The sequence below is a fragment of the Alosa pseudoharengus genome, unplaced genomic scaffold, assembly GCF_046254945.1.
Source record: "Alosa pseudoharengus isolate Yale_2024_CS ecotype anadromous, Long Island Sound unplaced genomic scaffold, YU_APseudo_1.1 YU_APseudo_1.1_scf_2, whole genome shotgun sequence".
NCBI classification, from domain to species: Eukaryota; Metazoa; Chordata; class Actinopteri; order Clupeiformes; family Clupeidae; genus Alosa; species Alosa pseudoharengus.
This window is the reverse complement of record NW_027468663.1, coordinates 51,555,704-51,579,198: the sequence shown is the minus strand read 5'-3', so window position 1 is coordinate 51,579,198 and position 23,495 is coordinate 51,555,704. Positions and strand designations below refer to the sequence as shown.

The 23,495-nt window shown below is 44.2% G+C and overlaps 1 protein-coding gene across 4 annotated transcripts in view; it reads left to right on the top strand.

Moving 5' to 3' along the window:
- Nucleotides 1-5,326: 5,326 nt before the first annotated feature.
- Nucleotides 5,327-23,495, top strand: part of LOC143134802 (receptor-type tyrosine-protein phosphatase delta-like) — a 121,731-nt gene continuing 103,562 nt past the window's right edge. For all 4 annotated transcript variants that reach the window (XM_076295460.1, XM_076295458.1, XM_076295459.1 and 1 more), the window contains exons 1-2: nt 5,327-5,434; nt 5,553-5,671. The gene's annotated coding sequence lies outside the window, so the exon portion shown is untranslated. The remainder of the gene's footprint in view (nt 5,435-5,552; nt 5,672-23,495) is intronic.

Here is a 23,495-nt window from a genome sequence, read left to right as displayed (position 1 = left end):
GGGGTGTCATGTGTGGATGGGTTCTGATATGGTGTTTGGGGTGTCATGTGTTGATGGGTTCTGATATGGTGTTTGGAGTGTCATGTGTGGATGGGTTCTGATATGGTGTTTGGAGTGTCATGTGTGGATGGGTTCTGATATGGTGTTTGGGGTGTCATGTGTGGATGGGTTCTGATATGGTGTTTGGAGTGTCATGTGTGGATGGGTTCTGATATGGTGTTTGGAGTGTCATGTGTGGATGGGTTCTGATATGGTGTTTGGAGTGTCATGTGTGGATGGGTTCTGATATGGTGTTTGGAGTGTGATGCCCCTCTGCCTCCCCTCTCTGCTTCTGCCTCATCCTGCACCGCTCCTGCTCCAGTGGGAACCTCTCCACACACACACACACACACACACATACGCACACACACACACAGAGACAGAGAGAGAGAGACGCACACACAGAGAGAGAGAGAGAGAGAAAGAGAGAGAGAGAGGCACGACAGCAGGTAGGTTTGGGTGCCTAGGCTAGAAATCAACAGAATCATAGTGTGTTTACACAAGAATACAACTCTATTAAAAACTTAAATGTATAAATTGCTTGAGCACGCTGTATCTGTGGCCAAACTGGAACTGCAGTGTTCTCAACTAAATATATATTTTTTCACTTCCTTTCTGGAAACCTTCCAATAAATTCTGCCTCTATTGATTACTTGATGAGATCAGATATCGTTCAACACAATCTGCTTCTTACTTCCAGATGAATAACTCTTTAATGTTTTACTTTCTTTCTCTCTTTCTCTCTCTCACTCTATATTTCTCTTTGCTCAACCTCTTTCTCTATCACACACACAAAATTCAGAAAACACACACAGTGACACACACAGACACACAAACACGCACACGTCTGTCTGGCCACACACAAAGGGGCACCTGTGAACAGAGCCTGCTCTGTGGTCCAGCTCATCTGCTTGCTTCTCACACTCCCTTGGGCTGAATCAAGGGCACCATGGACTGGTTCTCCATCTCCATCCCTCACCATTCCCCTGTACGCTGTATTTACGTCTCTCTACATCACTGGCTCCCCTGTTTTATCATTGTGCACTTATCAACACACTAACACATAGTTGTGACCAAGCCCATGTGATAGGATTGCACTGACCTATCTTATGTTTATTAGGACCAAAGCACACATAAAAGAAGGCTAGACGAACTAGACAACATTGCCGTATCAAATTACTTACGGATAAATTGTACCAGTTCACTATCAAAGTATAAAATCTATAGCAATACTATTTACCACACACTGTAGGTTAATTTATTCATGTGTCTTTAACCGTCACATGACTAATGTGTGAAACTTTTGCAAGGACAAAATACATGTACCTTCTAATATAACCCTCAGCAAATGAGCTTATATTTGTAAAATCGGAAAATCAAATCAAATTAAACTGAAAATGAACCAAGGGGGATAATTTGAATAGGTAAGCAGACTAATCTTTGAAAAATGGCCTTGACAAAAACTGTAACAGCTCAGCAGTTAGACATCAGAGCAGACCTTTAACATTGCATTGTTCTCCTAGCAGCGAGGCCATAACTTATTTACAACCCAGTTGTGCCAGGACATTTATATTGCTTCTGAAAATATGACTCCGTTGTCTGTAGAGGAATCCCTCCTGAATATTCACTTGAACTACAAACCAGAGCACCTGCTCATGTTGGTGAAAAAGGCTCTGTTTTAAATCAGATGGAGTTAAATCCACACTGATTAAGTTCAAGGCTCTGTTTTAAATCAGATGGAGTTAAATCCACACTGATTAAGTTCAAGGCTCTGTTTTAAATCAGATGGGAGTTAAATCCACACTGATTTAGTTCCATTTTGGTGTCAGTTGCTAGATGATTTCACATCACAATGAGACGTATGAGATGTACAGGTAGGAGCAGGGAAGGAGGTAGCCTACTGTATCTCAAAGTGCTGGATGAGAAGCTTCCTCTCACACAACAACATAACAAGCAACAGAATATAGGACTTTTACTGTGTGCACATTTCATGCACAATTCACATACACTCCTATGGCAACTGTTTTTTTTTGTTAGATAATAATTTCAAGTATGACATATCCCATACTGGTTGGAGTGTTTGATAATCAGAGAGAGGAAGCTCTTCTTCAAGACATCAGAATCCTTTAACACGGTACTCCAAACAGAGAGCGAGAACACATACCACACACACGTACATGAGCACACACACACACACACTCCCTTGCGGCCTAATTACAAAGATAACAGTAGAGTTATTTGCGTCTTCCTCTCACACCCAAAGTGTTGAAAATATTTTTGCACTTTTTTTTCTCAGGCAGAAGGAGAAATCTCCGCTCATAGAGTTGAGGTTTCATCAGTGTTTAATTACTCGTCCTGATTAAAATGAGTTGCTTTAATCATTCTCCAAGGTGAGACCAATCCGCTCTCCGCCAAAGAATATCCCGTTATTTCATCTAGGACTTCAACCCGTTTTTTGCACCTGCCTTTGTGCTGTTTGAGCATGTTACCTGCTTGCTTGGAGCATGCAGCATGTTCTCCAGACCTGCTCCTGTCTTCCTTTCACACAAGCAGGGATGCCTTTAGTTTAGTTAGTCTCCTCTGCTCTGCTCTGCTCTGCTCCTGCCTCAGTCTCCTCCTGTGTGTGTGTGTGTGCAAGAGAGCAGCCAGTTTAGAGGGACAGATGAGTATAAGTGTGTGCCTGTGCTTGTGTATGTGTGTGTTTGTTTGTGTGTGCTTGTGTGGGTGTGTGTACTTGTGTGTGTTTGTGTGTGTGTGTGTGTGTGTGTGTGTGTGTGTGTGTGTGTGTGTGTGTACTTGTGTGTGTGTGTGTATGTGTGTGTGTGTGTGTACTTGTGTGTGTGTGTATGTGTGTGTGTGTGTGTGTGTGTGAGTGTGTATGTGCTTGTGTGTGCTTGTGTGTGTGTATGTGTATTAGCAGCTGTAGGTCCCAGCTGTATGCTAATTTGCTCTCTCACTCTTTCTCATTTCTCACATCTCCTTCTATCTCTCTCTTTCTCTCATTTTTCTGTATCTCTTTCTTTCATCTTCTTTCTATTCCCCACTTCCATGTGTCTGTCATGAGGAGGTCATTTGTTTAGGTGCAGCAGGAGGGTGCCTATCCCTCACTTCACTAGGGGAGGAGATGTGTGGGGAACACACTGACACGCGCGCAGTCCCTCTCAACCCCTCCGACTGTCACACTGTGTCTGTGAGCAAATTGAATACTGTTGGCCCTAATACACAGTGATGGATGGCCCTTGAGACACACCTCTCCTCTCCTGTGAGGCCACTAGTGTGTCTGCACACTAGTGTGTCTGCTCTCAAGCCTCCTGTCCTGTCCGCATGCACAGAGGGAGGTTTGTGCCACGCGTGTGCTGCAGCTGCAGCATCTCAGGCTGGGGTCGATAGAGGACAGGGACACCACCGTGTCCCCTGTGACAGAGAGAGAAATTCATATCTTGTTGAGAATTGATGTTGCTTGTGTGTGTGTGTGTGTGTGTGGGGGGGGACGGTGAAAATTAAGATGCTCTTGAACAACCTTTGCCCTCATAGTCTCCCACCAGTATGTGTGTGTGTGTGTGTGTGTGTGTGTGTGTGTGTGTGTGTGTGTGTGTGTGTGTGTGCGTGCGTGTGTGTGTGTGTGTGCGTGCGAACGCTGTTTATAATGAGGTGACCTTGTGCAGTGCTGGGAGTATTTCTTTGGCGTGGGGTCATTATTGAAATGGATAGGGCCACTGGCTGGAGCTCCTCACTCTCTGGACGTACGTCTATATAACTCTCTTCTGGATAGCCGCTCTATCTGGACGTACGTCTCCATAACTCTCCTCTGGATAGCCGCTCTCTCTTCCCCATCACTCTTCCACCACATCCATCTCTGTGATCACGCTATCCACCTGTTTCAGTGGGAGAGATATATGCCACTCTATCTATCTATCTATCTATCTATCTATCTATCTATCTATCTATCTATCTCTGTTTGTTTGTCTATCCATTCATCTCCTGCAACTCATCTATAAATACATTGATATTTTCTATCTAAACTAAATGATTGTGGGGGTTGATTAATGAGTAATGGTGCTATGAGAGGCCATAAATGAATAACTAAACGAGGGCTTTGTGTTTGCTGGCCAGCCTGGTGCCCATCTCTCCGTCTCTGTGACGGCTGCTTGCCATCAGCCGCATGCTGCTCTCTCTGCTAGCACAATATATGTGCATTTCTGATGAAGCCTTGGAGTTCATTTGGGATCCTGTCGCGCTGTTACCCCTTGAGCCTTGCAAACCCTGGGTGGTCTTTTTGACCTACTTCTTTTATATTAACTTAAATATCACATACACAGGCAATTAAATATGACTGTATGAATGCACATTCAAAAGCACCAGTGCAAGTGCCACTTCTATATGTGTGTGTGTGTGTGCATGTATATGGGTGTTTTCACACGTGTATGTGTGTTTGTGTGTGTGTGTGTGTGTGTCCGGGAGAGAGAGAGAGAGAGAGAGAGTTTTGGCATTTAAACACTATGTGTGCTCAGTAACTGTTACTGTTGCATTTGAGGACCATCTCCTCATTCGTTGTGTGCTGAAATTACTCTATTATTTCATCACATTACCAGATATGTTATCCCACACACATGCCTGAAGTGCGTGTGTTTGTGTGTTTGTGTGTGTGTGTGTGTGTGTGTGTGTGTGTGTGTGTGTGTGTGTGTGTGTGTGTGTGTCTCATGCAGGATGTGTTTTAGTGGCCATGTGGCTGGAACAGATGAGAGGAGGTGGGAGGAATGAGTCACAAAATCACAGAGATTCAGAGCTGAGAAGTGTTTCTGTCCCCTTCACTCTTTCTCTCTCTCTCTCTCTCTCTCTCTTCATCTCTCTCTCTCTGTGTTGCCTGCTTTCTTCTAATTAATCATCCAGCCCATTTCATTGGTATTGTGCCCCCAGTCTCCTCTTAGAACCTGGTCTGGTTTTACAGTCATCACATCACTGGTGGTATGACACTGTACCATAATATAATAGTAGAAAGGCCATTTACTAACATTGCACCTAAGAATCTATGGCCAACTAAATCCAGTCCAAATCATAAAGCTTTATATGCCCAAATTCATTTCCAAATGATCAGAGGTTTTTATGACAAATGACTTAGAACATATGGGCAAGCTTTTGCATTTATAAGAAGAGAAGACAGTAAAACTTTCCCATGCTTTCAATAATCTTTTTTCAGGACTAATATAAAGTTGCCTTGGGTACACCCACCCCCACCCCTCCCCGGTGTGTGTGTTTCTTATCTGCTCGCGCATCGCAAGCAGCAGTTTGAAGTGGAATCTGACAGCTCGCGCAGAACACCCGCTCACTTTCCTTGGTGTCTGTTCGTAAACGGCAGCTCGACCTAGAGTCGCGCAATTTTCCAAAACGACAGCAGGTGATGATTCTGTAGCCTATTATTTCCTAGCACACTTCCCTGAACATTCCTTATTAAGCTCATCTCTCCTCCTAGCCTACCTCTGTGTTACCGACGTGCCTTATGCTTTCCGTTTCAGTTGACTGGGGTTCTCAGACCAGAGCTGGGTCGAGAGCGCTCCGCTGTTTCCAACTTGGAGGGAGAGGGATAAAACTCCGCCGGATTTTCCTGAAACCGTGAATTAAAGCCTTGATTCTGGTGAGTAGATTTAAAAAATACTGACTTAGTGGCAGAGGGTTATAATTGTGTGTTTGTGTTTGCATCCGTGGTACCCCCCCCCACCCAATGCGTCCTCACCGTAAGCTCTAGTTTTTGTGTTCCGGCTGGCGACCAGGTAGCTTACCTTCGGACCTTCCCGTTGTCTATTACGTATGATAACATTGTCTTCAAAGTGCAAAACTCAGCCACATTAAGCGTGAACTATTCCCGTTACCATTGGTCTATGAAAATTATTCCGTTTCCCGTTAACCCCTTGTACATTCCATATGATTTAATTATCCACGTATCATCGGCGACATTATGGAGATGTATTTATTGTGTAGTGTAATTGTTTTAGTGCTGTATAATTCAATATGTGGGTTTATAGTGTGTTTAAGTCTAGATTTAATTCAGATGGAGGACTCAAAAAAGGTTAGCCTACATTCACTCACAGCAAAACCCAGGGCTGCTTAGTTTTTCAGAGAAGGCTCTTGGACCATCATCAGGGTGAGGGATGAGAGCGAGGTGAGGATGAGCTTAGTGAACTGAATGAGACTCCAGTGAAACTGACATTCAGACTTTTTAACAGACAGGTGTGTATGTGTGTCTCTGTGAAAAGCAACTAGCTCTTCATGCTCTTCATATTAGATAGTCATACTGTATATGCCAATGGGTTCAAATGCAACAACAAGCAAATAAAGCAAGCCCACACACACACACACACACACACACACACACACACACACACTTACAAACTGGTGCATCTACAGTATACAGCCAACTTTTTCTGTAAATATTCAAAGCCATTTAGTGAACTTGCAGAGTGTTCACTTTCCACTCTGTTCTCAGTAGCAAGGGAAAGTACATTATCAGGAACACATCTGGCTTTTTTCTTTCTTGAGACATTTCCATGCAATTACTTACATAAATGCTACATAAATAAATGGTACATAAATGTACTCACCACTCACTGTTTATTTATGAATCATTGGATGATACTTCAGTGTTTCCCAGAGAATTGAATTCCATTTGTGGTGGTTGGTTTGCAGAATGAACTTGAATGCAACAGTTTTTAACAAATTAGCACAGCATGGTTATAATGCTAACCAGATTTAAGCACAATTTAGTACAACCTGGAAAATCATTGTGTGGTGGTCAATGTTGATATTATGGTGGGCCACCACAAATAAGTCAATGTATTGGAAACACTGAACTATGGTACTCTACTTATGTGGAGCACTGCTACACATGGCCTGGCTCCAAACAGCCCAGTATTCCCTGTCACGTCAGAGGGAAGTGGTGTGGCAGCGGAGCTTTAGGATGTGGAGAGGTGGGCATGGCTGGCATGACTGGCATGACTGGCCCTGTGCCATGCCCGGCCCTGCCTCTCCTGCAGATGTTGCTGGTTGTTGGTGGGTGGTGAAGTGCCCTCACCTCTTCCCCACTCTCTCCTGTTGTTTATCAATTATGCATGACGGTAATGAGTGCCCCATAGTGCGGTCGTTAACTTAAACGAGCATGCACTAGAGCTAATCACATCACTGAATAAGTCATCCATGCCATTTACTGTAAAGAAGGAAAAACTGAAATGGAAAGATAGATACGTCTGGTTTACTGTAATGAAGACATGGCCGCTTCCCAGGAGAAGACAAAAAGAAATAACAAAAGCAACAATGTAAGCATTTCCTCAGTTTTATTTATATATTTATAGTCATAAATGTGAAAGATGCTTCTTTTTTTTTTCTCCCAGCCTGACATTGCTTTGATATTTGTGACAGTTCTCTCGTGATCTCCGCTGAGACCTTTGGTGAAATGCTGACGCCGTGCTTTCGTCCCTTCTGTAAGTTCAGACAGAAGTCCAACAGCTTGCCCAAGCACTTTGCTCACACGCTGCTACTGTGGTGGTGGGGGGGGGGATTCAGACGGGCGGCTCTGTGAGCTATGATGGAGGGCCGTTAAGACGGCCGCTTCATCAGCGGGCTCCATGTTTGGATAGAGCAGCCCCCCCCCCCCTTTACATGGGGCTCCGGTGGCATTATGAGGGAGCCAGCCAGCGCTGTGATGTAAGGGAGCTGTGCTGTGAGTCAGCCGTGTGCTGCGCTGCGTTGTGTTGTGTTCTGTGACAGAGTGTTGGCTGTGCTGGGGCCGCTCCTCCAAACATGAAGCAGCACACTGAGAAGGTGGAGGACTGTCGGGGGTGGGTGGAGGACAGGATGGAGAGATGAATGAGAGCAGGGTGGAGGAGGAGAAGGTAAAAGAGGATGTGACAGACAGCAGAAGAGGTGGACAGGGAGGAAGGCGGAAATGATGATGTCTTAGAGGCTAGCGGAAAGGATGATGTCTTAGAGGCTAGCGGAAATGATGATGTCTTAGAGGCTAGCGGAAATGATGATGTCTTAGAGGCTAGCGGAAATGATGATGTCTTAGAGGCTAGCGGAAATGATGTCTTAGAGGCTAGCGGAAATGATCATGTCTTAGAGGCTAGCGGAAATGATCATGTCTTAGAGGCTAGCGGAAATGATCATGTCTTAGAGGCTAGCGGAAATGATGATGTCTTAGAGGCTAGCGGAAATGATGATGTCTTAGAGGCTAGCGGAAATGTCTGTCTTAGAGGCTAGCGGAAATGATGATGTCTTAGAGGCTAGCGGAAATGATGATGTCTTAGAGGCTAGCGGAAATGATGATGTCTTAGAGGCTAGCGGAAATGTCTGTCTTATTTGCTGGTTGGCTTTGTTTAGCTCACTTGTAGTCATACTCATAGACTCTTTTGAAATTGGGGATTAGATGGACCGGGCTCATCAGCTCGTCTCCCGGTTGTCTTCGGAGGGTTTTGGAGCAGCTTGGGCGGCTCATCCACACAGTCTGTCTGGCAGTCAGGGGGATCAAATGTTTGAACAGCCCACTGCAAGCACCAGTCACAGCCAAATCATCCCCGCCCAGGCAACGCCCTCTCCAGCTTCCTGTGCATCCAGGCACGGCGCCTTGATTGGAGCTTTGTCTTCTCCGGAAAAGTGTGTCCCTGCGTGCTGACGCACTGATGATCACGTGTCCATGGAGCCAAAGAGAGCGCCTTTGTGAGCGAGGGAGTCAGGACGAGTCAGAGAAGAAGAGTCCCATTCCTCTGTTCAGAGCTCTGAAATGGCGGCTATCCCAGCAGAGCCTCGCCGTTGACAGGTTGTTAGGAACACCAGATGACGGTGTCGTGTGAGGCGAAGGCTTCCGCTGATGAGAGCCGTTCAAAGCAAAGGCTTTTTTTCAGGAGCCAAGTTTCTCTAAATAAGATGGGGGCCCCTCCCCCACCCAAAAGCACACTGATGTACAGCTGAGCGCCTCATTAAGGCACCCCATGAGTGGGCAGGATGCACCTAACAATTGGCCAGGAAAGACACACACTCTCTTTTCCCACACACACCTACAATTTTGATCTATTGTCAAATCGTATATTTTTTTCCAAGCATCCAACTCTCACTCTTTCCGTTGATCTCTCTGCCTGTCGTCCCCTCCCCCCTCTCCTCCTCCCCCCTCTCCTCCTCCCCCTCTCCGGGGCTGCCAGCACCTCTCCGCTGTAGTTTGTGTTTGATTTCCCAGCATGCTAATGAGGCGGAGTTGGGCTCAGTCTGTCTGAGGTGTGAATCAGAAGGATCCTCAAACACAGAGCAAACGCCAGCACACACTTTACATGCTCAGTCATACTGCGGCTGATCTGGAGTCAGCTCTCTTTTAACCCAGAAGAGCAGACCTCCAGTGTGGCATGGCCCGAGTGAGAGTTCATAATGTGGAGCGTGAAAAGCGTGTTCAGTGGGGATGACTGTAGAGAGGAGTCCTGGCCATGCTGCTGTGGATCTCCTCGCCTAGTGAGCACCGCTCTGATTGGGTTTGACACACTTACACACACTTGGGAGAAGGTGTGCTGGTGTGAGTGTGTATGTGTATTTTCATGATAAGCTCATTAAAGGGATAGTGTGTGTGTGTGTGTGTGTGTGTGTGTGTGTGTGTGTGTATGTGTGTGTGTGTGTGTGTGCTTGTGTGTGTGTGTGTGTGTGTGTGTGTGCTTGTGTGTGTGTGTGTGTGTGTGTGTGTGTGTGTGTGTGTGTGTGTGTGTGTGTGTGTGTGACCTTGCGCCCCCACCCCTTGGCTGAGAGAATGACATAGTGCCTCCTTCTCTGAGGGTGATGGCTCATTTATTATCATTAGGTGTCGTCTCCAAGAACTTTCTCAAGACATCTAGGGAAAGGGTGTGTTTATCTGTGTGTGGGGGTGTGTCCTTTCAGGTACGTGCATGTGGACATCTGTGTATCTGTGTTAGCCTGCATGGGCGCCTCTTTTGTGTATTTCTGTGTGTGTGTGTGTGTGTGTGTGTGTGTGTGTGTGTGTGTGTGTGTGTGTAACAATGTGCCTCTGAACATAACCTTCCAGCATTTTGAGATCTGGCCAGACACTGTATCATTTCTCAGCCTGATGGACGAGGTAGCAGTCAGAGCCTCCTCATCAATAAGATGGATCTCAGCATCACTGCCAACACACACACACACACACACACACCACACACACACACACACACACACACACACACATGGCTCAAGATCACTGAGTTACGAGACTCAAACTGAAAATCACATAAATGCCCTACGCGAGCAGGTTGTGTGTGTACGGTGATCTCATCTGTCCCAGTTAGATGATCTGCGCTGTTTATACTGTTTAGAGAACTTCAACCATAAATGGACACACAGACATTCATCTAAATCTCCTGGAATTATAGTATATTATGCAGATGTCTTAGATGCAGCCACTGAAAAGCAAAATAAAATGCATAGCTTTAATACCACCATACCCCAGTCCCATGTGTTGGTGTTAAATAGGTGTGTGAATGCAGATTGTGTGTTCGTGTGTTGTCAGGCTGAAGGTGTAAATCAGCTGTATTGCACAGAAGCACCTCCCACTGCCAGGTGCTCTCTCTCTCTTATACACGCACACACACACACACACACACACACACACACACACACACACACACACACACACACACACACACACACACACGCACGCACACATACTCACACAGGACACTATGATAAATAACCCTAGTGTTCCCTAGATAAGATTAGGAGCCTCTACTCCCCCCCCCCCTCTCTCCACCCCCCCGCCCCCTCCCCTCCCCCCGGCTGCCCCCTCCAGCTCTCTGTGCCTCATTTGGGCTGCAGGGTGTAATTTTAGACCAGCAGACTCTCTGTGTGAATCCCAAACGAAGATGAAAAGAGAGTTTTAATCAGACCAGGCTCTCTCAGTGTGGGAAACAGAAGAAAGGGCTCTGTGTGTGTGTGTGTGTGTGTGTGTGTGTGTGTGTGTGTGTGTGTGTGTGTGTGTGTGTGCATGCTTGCCTGTGTGTGTGTGTTGGATAACTATTCAGACTATTCATGATGTCTTTCCCCATAAATGGTAACCGACTGGGTAGTGTGTAGTTAATTAACATTGTGTTATGTGTAACGCTGACCGTGAAAGCACAAGTAAGGAGTCTACAGTATACAGTAGGAATAGGAAACTATTGATCATACATGTGTTACATTATACATTAATGCTTTGCTTTTGTGTAAATCATGTGTTTGCAAATGCTTATGTAGTATAACTGCAATACTATTAGCTGTGTGTGTGTGTGTGTGTGTGTGTGTGTGTGTGTGTGTGTGTGTGTGTGTGTGTGTGTGTGTGTGTGTGTGTGTGTGTGTAGGGTTGTTTACCAATGAGAGATGGCAGTTGCTGACTCTGGTCCATAAGTCCAGGTTGTTTAATGTGAGGAAGCATCCTGTGACCGTTCATCGTGCTCTCTTTCTCTCTTCCTCCATCTCTCTCTCTCTCTCTCTCTCCCTTTGCCTCTCTGTCCTTCTCTCTATTCTGCATCATATCACATTCAATCATGCACATGATATCTTTGTCTTTCTTTATTTTTCACACATTGATGTCATTCGCTAGAGCTCTCACTTCTCCCCCTTCCTCAGTCTCTCTCCTTTCCCCCTCACCTACTTGTCTCTCCTCTCTCTCTCTCTCTCTCCCCTTTTCCCCTCACCTCCTTCTCTCTCCTCTCTCTCTCTCTCTCTCTCTCTCTCTCTCTCTCTCGCACATGCACACATGCTGTCTCGTTTGAGCAGAGCTGGTGTGAAACTCCGGATTTGTCTTTGTCAGGTGTTGAGAGAAGAAGAGACTGTGAATCGCTGGCAATTAATCAAAGGCAGAGAGATGGAGCTGGCTGAGGAGGAGAGATCTCTTCTCGCTCTTCATTCCTGACGGAGAGACACTGACAGGCATCTTCACACAGGTCTCCAGTGAGAATTAAATAGCAGGACAGAGGGAAAAACCTAAGCAATAAAAAACAAAAATAAAAGTTTGTTTTCCTTTTAACATGCAGCTAGTTCTACTAATTGTGTGAAAATGGGAAAATGACGTGATAAAGATATACCACAATAGGTCTATCTGATTAGAATAATTTAGAATGTCAGAGACCAAAACAGAAAGAGGGATACAGAAAGCGCTTTCAGACATACGTGTAAGACCGGAGGTTCTGCCGATGTTAAACGGTGGGGCCGTATATCTGAACGACATAACCGGTCATATGGAAGTCCGAATTCACCCGGTGTTTATACTACCCCCGACCTAGTATTTCCTCCGGACATTATGTAAATGTGCTGTTTCTGAACGAGGCGTAGAACATGCGGTTAAAATTCACACCTAGTGAGAGGGCGTGTTGGTGACGTTTCTTTCGTGCGTCCATGTGGTTAAATCTGACTTAAATGCCAGTGTTATGATGGAGTGGCATAGTGCTGTCCAGAAAATCTCCGACATGGAAAGATGCAGACATCACGGACATCATCTACTGTCCATGAGGGCATACAACATTTTGATAAAACACATGAAGGGAATGGCACGTTGTAGCCTACAACTGCATGGCAAGGCCAAACGAATTCAAAATACTGAATCATCATAAGCAGAAGGCGCTGAAAAGGCAGTAGCCTACAGCGACGTCATTGACGACAATAACAGGAGTATTTAATAAATTGTTAGCCAACACGGTTTTCTGTTCATTGATAGCCTTAGGCAGAATTAGGCTACAGAAAAGAATACAGGATTTTTTTCTCTCCCGGCAGTAAAGACAGTAGATTCGTGTTTAAAATTAAATGAAAACTAAAGGTAGGCTATAGGCTAATTATGCATATGACCATCCAGAGGAGGCTGGTGATCTGTCAAGAATGATGAAGATCGTAAGATACAGATGGTTTTATTGTTGCTGTCATTATTACCACAAACACGAATTGACAACGAAACCATGGCGATCGTGGGTTATATCTTGCCTGTTTATTAGGCCATGCACAGCCCTGTCAGAACTCCGTGTAGCATGCATAGTGGCAGTTTTCATAAACCATCACCAACTAGTTCGCACTTTGGATATCGTTGGATTGTGAAAAGCCCAATTTCGAATAACTACAGTACAACAGATGAGGTAGGATGCATCTTTTGCAATTAGAATTTCGTGTTGGTGAGACCTGTTGCCTATCAGTAGACATGTCATCTCGAGTTCCACGACAGCTTAGCTAGTGCCACCGAAATATGACACTGAAATCCTCTCACTATTGGAGTCGCTCAGATAGAAACAGCTGTAACGTGGTTAGGACACTTGCTGTGGAGTGGAGACGCCATAAGTTAGGTGTGGTTTTGACAATCAGAAAAGCAATATACTGAAATAGTTTAATGATGTAAAGTCAAGTGCTGGTCTGGTGTGTGTGCAAGCAGTTTTTATTGATGAGTCGGAGTGGCAAGGGCATTATAAAACGTCTCGCTCTTAGGCCTACTCATACACCGCGTTGAAATGGCGTAGCTGTCTAAATTCAAATCATATCATGCTAGGGGAGAAATCGTGGGACATCCATTATTTTGTTATTCAGCACCCATGGTCAAAAATATGTTCCCGCGCGCCTGCATTACGTTGAAAACAGATAAATGTGTTTACTCGAAGCACACATACAAATACTGTATGTGCGCACTTACGTGACTATCCTACTTCAAGTATTAGCCTACGCACAATAGATTTCTCTTCTTTAGCCTATAATACATAGGCTACACTTTGTAAACAAAAACCAGCTGTGACAGGCGGCGGCCGCATATATTCTGCGTCATATATCTCGCATCTTGTGAACTCTAAGCCCCCACCCCTCACTCGACAACCACACGGAGATTCTGTAATGTGCGTGTATGTCGTTCACACATACGTCCGTATAAGGTCAGTATTAGGTCCGCAGGTTAGCATCATATCTGAATCATCCGAAGGGTAGGACCTCCGTTTGACAAACCTCCGCATGTACTCCGGAGGTTATATCTGAAAGCGCTTAGAGAGAAAGAGAGTGGCGTTGACCTCTGACCTGAGTCTCTCTCTAGGTCATATATGGTGACCTCTGACCTGAGTCTCTCTCTAGGTAATATATGGTGACCTCTCCTCTCTGCTTCTGACATTTTGCCTTCGTCACCCTTCCCCCTTACACATTCACACACACACACACACACACACACACACACACTCACACTCACACACTAGCACACTAGCACGTGGCTCAGGGGAGCAGCTCGCTGAAACAGCTGACTCAGGCTCTGCCCTCATTGAGAAGACGGCTTGCCCTCTGCTCTTCATGTGATGTATGGTGGCAGATGAAATTCTTAAACACACACACACATAAACACGCGCACACACATACAAACGTGCACGCGCGCGCGCACACAGAGAGAGAGAGAGAAAACTGTACACGCACATGCAGAGAAACGCAGCATACACAGACACACAGACTACCTCATGCATACACACTCTCATGTTGATTGCTGAAGGCTATAACAGGTGGCAGGTGTGCACATTAACTCCGCTTCCACTTGAAACGGCAACAAACTAATTAACTACAATTAGAGAAAGCAGGCAGTGGTAGTGTAGTGGTTAAGGAGCTGGCCTAGCATTGCAGTTGTCAGAAAAGTTGTGGGTTCAATTCCCGGCTTCCACCGTTGAGCCCTTAAGCAAAGCACTTACAGTAACCCCGAGTTGCTACGGGGACAATGTAACAAAGCCCTTGTAATATAATTGACATAATATGTAAGTTGCTTTGGAAAACGAGCCTGCTAAATGAATAGGTGTAATGTGAATGAAAGAAGCACACACATACACAGAGAGAGTGTTCACCGCAGTGGAAAGTTCAGCTGTGCTGGCATCAGTAAAGGTAATTAATAAACAGATGTGTTTATCAGCGATGGACAGAGTGCTTAGCACTGTAGCTAAACGAATGTTTGTATCTGTAATCAATGCTCTTAATCGACACACACTCACCCCACAGCGCTGACTAATTGGACGGAAGCCTGATTTATGGGATTGTGTAATTGTTGCTGAGTTTGTGTGTGTGTGTGTGCAAGTGAGAGAGAGAGAGAGAGCAATAGATCCTGGCACAGTTTTTACAGTAGCTTTGGAATTGCCAGCGGCTTTTAATCTAAGACCTTAAATAAAAAATGTGTCAACCCCCTCCACCCTCTTTCTGTCTCTCCCCCCCCCTCTCTCTCTCTCTCTCCTTGCCTCCCCTGCTTCCCTTCCTCCTCTCTCCCTGTGTGTGAGATTGCTGTGTTCATTAACTCAGAAGTCTGTTGTATTCCTTTATGAGCTCATGTAGCTCTGAGCACTTACTGCATTAAGATTTTATACTTCACTTTCCCCACATACTTTCACATTTCTCTCAGCACTAAAGACAACGTAGAATAATATGAGGTAACACAATACAGTGTTTTGTAAGGATGTTTTATGTCTGGTATTGGTAGTAATTATGTTGAATCCAGAGAGAGTCTGCATTTTTTTACCGTCGCCATTCGAGAGAAGCAGCCTCATCTGGCTGAGCAGGAAATGCTTTTCAAAAACACAATCTGAAACAGCCTGGGGTTTGAAACACTATGAGTGTGTTCGAACCATCAGGAAGGCATTGTCTTTCTTACTAGGTAAATGAAACACTGTGATTTCATGATACAGTATTATTCTATATCAAGATAGTATTCCAAAATAATGTTTAATTAATGTGTATGAGTTATAGATAGGCTACACATTTCCAAACTGTATGACAATTCTGAAGCGTAACCCTCCTTTCTACCTCCCATATCCTGGGGTGTCAAAGAGCCCAACCACATTGGAAACTTTCAGCTGAAAACTTTCAGCTGAAATCTAATATTCTAACACGTAATAGAAGGAGTAAAACACTTGATCTGAAATATTTCATTCTTATTTCCTGTACACAAGGGACAATCCAAAAAATTAAAAATGTTATCTTGCTATCCACAATATTCAGATTATACAACATGAGTCCTGTGTTCCCCTTTCAGAAGTGTTTGTTAAAAATTCTTCATTAGCAAGAGAGCTTTTTAAAAAATCACCCTTTCTTTTTCCCCTAGAGAAGCCCTACCCTGTGTGTGTGTGTGTGTGTGTGTGTGTGTGTGTGTGTCCACACATTGACCCTCATTTATCAACCGAGCATAGAAACCAGAAAAGATCTGAGCGCAGGAATCATCTCACGACAGGGCTCACGTATGATTCATGAAACATTCGTATCACTCCAATTCCAGCGTAAGAAATTGTTGGTAAATGTGGTGGCTGAAAACAAGTGTAATTTAAATATCATGCCTTTATATATGCTCATTTTAGAGGCCTCGCACCTAGAATTTACGACATGGAGGTGCATAATACGTCCAAAAGAGAAACATTTCTGACCTCAAGCCACAGTGATGTTGCAAGTCCAGCTGAACTATGTTAATTTTGACAGCTAGAAAAGGGTCATCAAGAAAGCCAGGAAACTATGGCAATTTAAGTGTAACAGACTTTATTTTCGAGAGAACACATCATACTTCAAATACATTCATTACAAAACCATACGACACCTGCCATTTGTTCCACTCAATTTTTTTTTTATGACTGTTGCGCTTTCCAAAGCAAAAGCAATTCTCTCCACTTTTTGCTATCCTAAGCCATTAAACGTGTAAACATAACAGAATATATTATGAAAAGTAGTCTTTCCATGAATTAACTCTTCAACTTTCCAATCCTCCGCCGATTTACTGCTGCACCGTACTATGCTGTAGACTTGACATGAGATGTGAGGATAGGCCTATCTACCGTAAAACTTCAAATAAAATCGAGTCCCAAATAGACACCTGTCTCTTTTTAAGGTGGAGCTGTAGGTGAAGCTACAGGTTCGGATAACTAAAGGCCGGTCTCAAATAGAGGCCAGGGCCCATTTTCCCAATAACGATGGATACACGCACTTACAAGGGTTTTCCAGGATTCATCTTAAGATAGTTTGTTTGGTTTTTCCGACTTTTTAGCGTGAACGCGCATGAATGCCTGTGCACCGCTCTTAGGGCTGATTCAGACTGCCTGCGTGGCGTGAGCGTGTCAGTTGCGTGGAGTGTCCGTTTTTATTTCGGCTCCCATGTTAACAGGTTAGAGCTTGCACACTGCCTGCCGAGCCGAAACCGTGTGCATGCTAGGAACAGGACAGATGCCTACAGCATTTTTAACGCGACATGCAAACGTGTTGGAAGTGTTTCCATTCCAAAGAGAAAGTGAAGAGATGTTTTAATAGGCAGAGGGGCCGCCACAGCGCAGCGTCAGACACGTTTCTGGTGTGGAAAGACAAAGAAAACGCCACGCAGCTGCCACGCAACTGACACACAACAGACACGGCACGATCACGGCACGCTGGCAGCCTGAATCAGCCCCAGGGCTAGGTTTCCCAAAAGCATCGTATGCTTAAGAAGGTCGTAAAGTCCCTCTTACGAACGTCTTAAGATTTGCTGACTGTTTCCTGAAACCATTGTTGCTTAAGAAGGTTGTGAAAACACTCGTACTGTAGATCTATACACGAGGGATCCAGAGTTCTCGTTACTGGCTAAGAGCGTCTTAAGGACATGTTGGACATTTAAATGTTATGCATATTTGTATTTGTTCGTCTTCAGTTTATATCTGAAAGTGACAAATCTGCAAGCAACACTGACATCTGTCGAAGTAACGTATCAATCAGCTCCCCACTATTTGGATTGTTATCTATAACACTCAATGAACAACATCTCAACACTAAATGAATGATCCGTAATTGAGGCCTATCATCAGATAGCCTAGTAATAGGCATTCAGTGTTTGAAATAATTAATTTGATAATATTTCCCATCTTTGTAGAGGAAAAGTTTTGTGTGAAGTTTTGTGTAAAGGCCAGTCTCATATAGATGCCTGTCTCAAATACTAGCTGGTGCAGTTTGGCGATTTGGGAAAATAAAGGTTTTACGGTAGTCACCGCTCACGTTCAGATTGATAAATGCCATGCTTTGCGTGGAAATGAGTGTACGCCTATCCTATGTCTGTTTTATATTGTACGTTCATTTCGTACATGAGGGCCAGTGTGGTTAAGATTGTGTGGGTCTGGGGTCTATGATCCTCCATTACGTTGAGTGACTCCTTTTCTATTTTGTCCATGCTCTGATCTTTTGATAATTAAAATGGTCCAAGTAGATTCATTTAACTAAATTATTTTCACGGAGATGCACCATGTTCTCCACATGTTCACGGAGATGCACCATGTTCTCCACATGTTCACGGAGATGCACCATGTTCTCCACATGTTCACGGAGATGCACCGTGTTCTCCACATGTTCACGGAGATGCACCATGTTCTCCACATGTTCACGGAGATGCACCATGTTCTCCACATGTTCATTTATTACAAGTTCTTTCTTACTGACATACTGAGCATATTTAGCACACACCACACTGCAATACTGAGCGTATTTAGCACACACCACACTGCAATGTTCCAAATGGACAGGAGTCAGGACAGTGATTTCACACACTCACAGTGTCAGTTTTATTCTCTTACGGAACAGAAGGTTGTCCAGTGTCCACTGATAAGAGATGTGACTCAGTGCAGCATGAGTGGCCCGTGAACCCTGTTGGGGGCTGCAGAGAGACTGCTGTGTCCAGAGGAGCCGGCCAGGGCAGAGTAATGACAGACATGAATCTCACCTCACCCCCGCTGTCCTGCCTGATGGAAATTAGAGCTGTAATTACATTAGTACATGAAGGCCTGATGGATGAGGCTCTGCTAACACACACACACACACACACACACACCACACACACACACACAACCACACACACACACACACACACACACACCACACACACACACACACACACACATACACACACACACACACACACACACACACACTTGATGAGGAGGACACACACAGGCACTAATAGTGGGGTATGAAGATGATGTGAATATGTACATGCATGACAGTGTCAGTATGTGTGGATATGGCTTTCATTTTGCATGTCTTACATATCTCTCTCTCTCTCTACCTCTTTTGCTTTCTCTCTCTCTCTGCTTCTCTCTCTCTGTCATGCTTGTTCGCTCTCTCTCTCTCTCTCTCAACCATTTGCAATTAACAATCAGCAGTCCACAGCGCGGACAGAAACATGAGCACATGAATGGGCATCCAGATCATCATAAATATCAAACAGTAAATACTGAAACTCCACGCTGTCTCTCAGGTCATGGCAAGCTGTGACAAGCTGGGCAGCCAGGGGTGTTCTTTGCTCCACTCCAAGTACTATAATTAGTTTGTCTGTGGTCATCTGTGTATTGTTTTTGAAAGTAGTGGGCTCTTTCTCTCTTGAATTTTCAACCTAATCAGTCATGCAGTGACCACAAATGTGTTTTCTCTTGGCAGTCAGGTTTTTGGTATCTGTCTCAATTGCTAGGCTGTGGACCCTAAGCTTGTACTTGTATCCGGTTGTTAAGTCCGACGTCACAGGCCCAGCAGCTTTTTTGTCAAAAAACGTTTACGCAGCCAGACGTTTTTTGCAACTTGTAAACCTTTACAGCTTACACATAACGTTGCAGCTACGTTGCCAGAAAGTTGTCATTTGGTCACTCACTGCGATGTTACCCTCTGTCCATGTCCTTGCAGTGTCGCAGCAACGTTGTACAGAGAATGTTGTCATTTGGTATCGCAAGTATTGTGACAGTGACATAGTGAGCTGATCAACTGGGTAATGTTGCCAGTTGGTGCCGTGGATAACGTTTAGGCAGCGCTGTGCCATGGTACTTGCAAACGTTGCCATATGGTGTCATGCGTGAAAAACACAACATGTTAAATTGATATAGCGCTTTTCTAGACACTCAAAGCGCTTCTCCCCTCTGAAAGGTAGAATGACACGCCCACTCCAGTTCACAGGAAAAAAGCAACTATTTTTTGGTTCCAGTTCCTAAGCGTTTTTTGTTTGGTCGAAATGCTGCAAACAATTCAAAGTCGGTCCGTGAACGGAACCGGTGTTCTGTTGGTAGAAAGGGCTATAAGTGGACCCCATACTTCACATCGCGATCTTTATTTTTGCCAAACTGGCTGTCAAGGCCTAGTTCAGACAGTATTCTCTCTCTCTCTCTCTCTCTCTCTCTCTCTCTCTCTCTGTCACACACACTCAATCACACACACACACACACACACACACACACACAGACACACAGGCACACATGCAGACATGTACAGTAGTGTAATAGACAGTAGATAAAGGTAGGATTACAAGCACGTGGTAAGATGGCAGGAATCATACCCTTGGGTAGGCTTGGAAAACTGAGACCTACCATGGCTGTGTCTTTATTGTTTGCATGGTTATGCAAATGTGTGCGTGTCTATGTCTTGACTGTGTCTGGCCGTGTGTGTGCATGTGTGTGTGTGTGTGTGTGTGTGTGTGTGTCTGTGTGTGTGTGTGTGTGTGTGAGCACTGTAGAGGGTCAGGTACTTTGACCCAAGTCAGTTTAATGATGAAGATGTTTGGTATGAAAGCTGTGGGGACTTCTGTCTCCCACTGACACTAGTATTGCCTTTCTAATTAGAGACGTTCATGTAATTACTCTGGAGAAATGTTGAGTGTGTAGGTGTGTGGGTGAGCACACATGTGAGCTTGCCTTTCCATGTGCTTGAGCACATCTGCACACAAGTGTGTATTTACATTTCTGTGCAAACTGATGTGAATATTGCATTACGCAGATCATTGATCTATTTGTTATGGGGCCAGAGGGACATGACATGTCATCTAAAATGAAACTAGCCAGTCAATCTCTCTCTCCCTCTCTCTCTCTCTCTCTCTCTCTCTCTCTCTCTCTCTCTCTCTCTCTCTCTCTCTGACTGAGTACAGCATAGAAACTCCAAAACTCTCTCTCTTTCTCTCTCTTTCTCTCTCTCTCTCTCCCTCTCTCTAAATACAGCATAGAACAGCACACAATGTTCAGTGGTTTTAAAAGGTTGAAAAAACACACACACTCATACAAACACTAACAGAAAAAAGGTGTGTAATGTGAGCCAATACACTAGCTGGTTCGAGGGCATGAAAATGAAAATGAAAGTGAGTCTCAGTGTAAACTCATGTTTGTCCCACTTTGCTATGGGGGACTGTGTGGCTGTGTTGTGAAGTCGTACATATTAGCAGTGCATCCCAAATGAGGCCTAATTGTAGTTTATTCTGGCACGGATGACGCCTGCCTGAGGGCACACATAGAACAGCGTGTCCAGGAAGTGAATGGGATTTTCCACATTAACTTTGTCTCAATCTATCTGCACGTTATTGCAAGACGTTTATGGCAATTGTAGTGTTCTTACGGAGTGGGAGTCAGACGGAACTGAGAGCTCATTTCATTTGCTCTGGTATATCCGCTCATCCCTTCTCCCATTCAAACTGATTCCATCCAGCTCTAAATAATCTGATATGGGCTGGGCATTATGTGATGGCACACAGAGGAGCTCCACTGACGCACTTTTGTTAAAAAGAAAAAAACATGTCTGCCACTGATCACACTGACCTGTGGTAGAAGCATAGTAGACGCATAGTTCATAGTTCCAGGGACCTACATGTAAAGTTATTTGTGTTGTTTATGTGCAAATGAATCATGGATTAAGGTTTCTGTTCAGTTCAGTTAACTTTATTGTCCCAAAGGGAAACTTGTCTCGCAGTCAGGTACACATAAATAGCACAAGATACACAAAGACACACGATGGAGAAAAAGACACAGGTTAATATAAGTTAAGAAGGTTAAGAAAGAAAGAAAGAAAGAAAGAAACTGTCTTATCAATCTATGTTTCTGACAGATGATCATCAGAATAGTTTATGTGCAATAAAGCAAAATTGTGAAAATTTAGCAGGTGTATTGCACTAGGAATAAAATATTTTTGTCCTATTCTGGTTGATATTTTACACTTCTAACCATCATACATCCATATTTTTAAATGCTTTAGGCAGAAAATACATCATTTAATAGTCAAAATCTCTGCTTCATCCTGAAGTGGAACCTCTAAGTGCGTAACTGCTATATGCTACACACAGCATCTTCAGCCTGAGCACACTGCACCACAGTGCTGGCGGCAAGATGAAGTGAATAGAAGCTAAACAACAATAGAGTACACAGCAGTCTCCCCTGCACATTTACATAAGACATGTTTAAAAGTTCATTTAAAGCAGTCATTCATTTATGAGGCCAGCCTATAGGCTATATAGGCTTTGGGGGCAGCCGTGGCCTACTGGTTAGCGATTCGGACTTACCAGTAACCAGAGGGTTGCCGGTTCGAACCCTGACCAGTAGGCACGGCTGAAGTGCCCTTGAGCAAGGCACCTAACCCCTCACTGCTCCCCGAGCGCCGCTGTTGTTGCAGGCAGCTGACTGCACTGGGATTAGTGTGTGCTTCACCTCACTGTGTGAGTGTGTTTCACTAATTCACGGATTGGGATAAATGCAGAGACCAAATTTCCCTCACGGGATCAAAAGAGTATATATTCTTATACTTATACTTATTTATATGAACCAGTGAATTAACTTGATGACTCAGGAATAAAAAAAACAGAGATGATTCAGGGATGAAACTAAGGTAGTCCATCATTAAGTCTCTGTTATTTGCAGGTGTGCCCATTGACATGCTACTAAACATCATTAACCACCTTAGTCCAGACTACTGAAGTTTGGAAAATATCATGGTTCAAATGTACTATGTACTATGTATGTTAGTATGGCGGTTTTGAGAATTTTAATGTTGGTTAATTGAGGGATGCATCGTACCATGTTAGTAAAAAGCTAACCTCCGTAGTTGTATGGGAAGCGCTCCCCTGGATAGTCTAGGCCTACTTCCTTTAAAGAAGCACCAATAGCTGCATGTAAAACCTTTGACAAGACAGCTGTGTTTCTTGTAGATCCAACAGGATTTGTTTTAATGTTAGATAAGATAATATAAGGTGTTTTTTATTGCCACGCAACAAAGTTGGTAATTGTTTGCTACAGCTAGAAAGTAGCGCAGTCCAGGTGGGATAAAAAAGAAAATGTTTGAAGTATTGAAGCAAAAGTACAATTAGGTCTACGTGCAACCAACTTAGGATATAACTGACTTATGTTTCATATCCTATTGAACTGAATTATGTTTCATTTACCTGCTGGTAACACTGCTTGGGAATTTAAAATGAACGGATTGGCTTCACACCAATGTCTCAATTGCTAATGTTATCATGAACATTTGACATTACACCCATAGACTCACAGATACGGTACTCACATGCACGCCCACATACACTATACTACTGTAAGCACATACAGTACATAATAACGCAAGCTTATTTGGAACATCCCTGTGAAGCACACAACATTTACAGTGCAGAACAACCTAGAAAGGTTTCATTTGGATGTTAACTTGTGTGCGGGTCAAACCTGTGGAAAAGGTCTTGAAAGAAGCCCCGC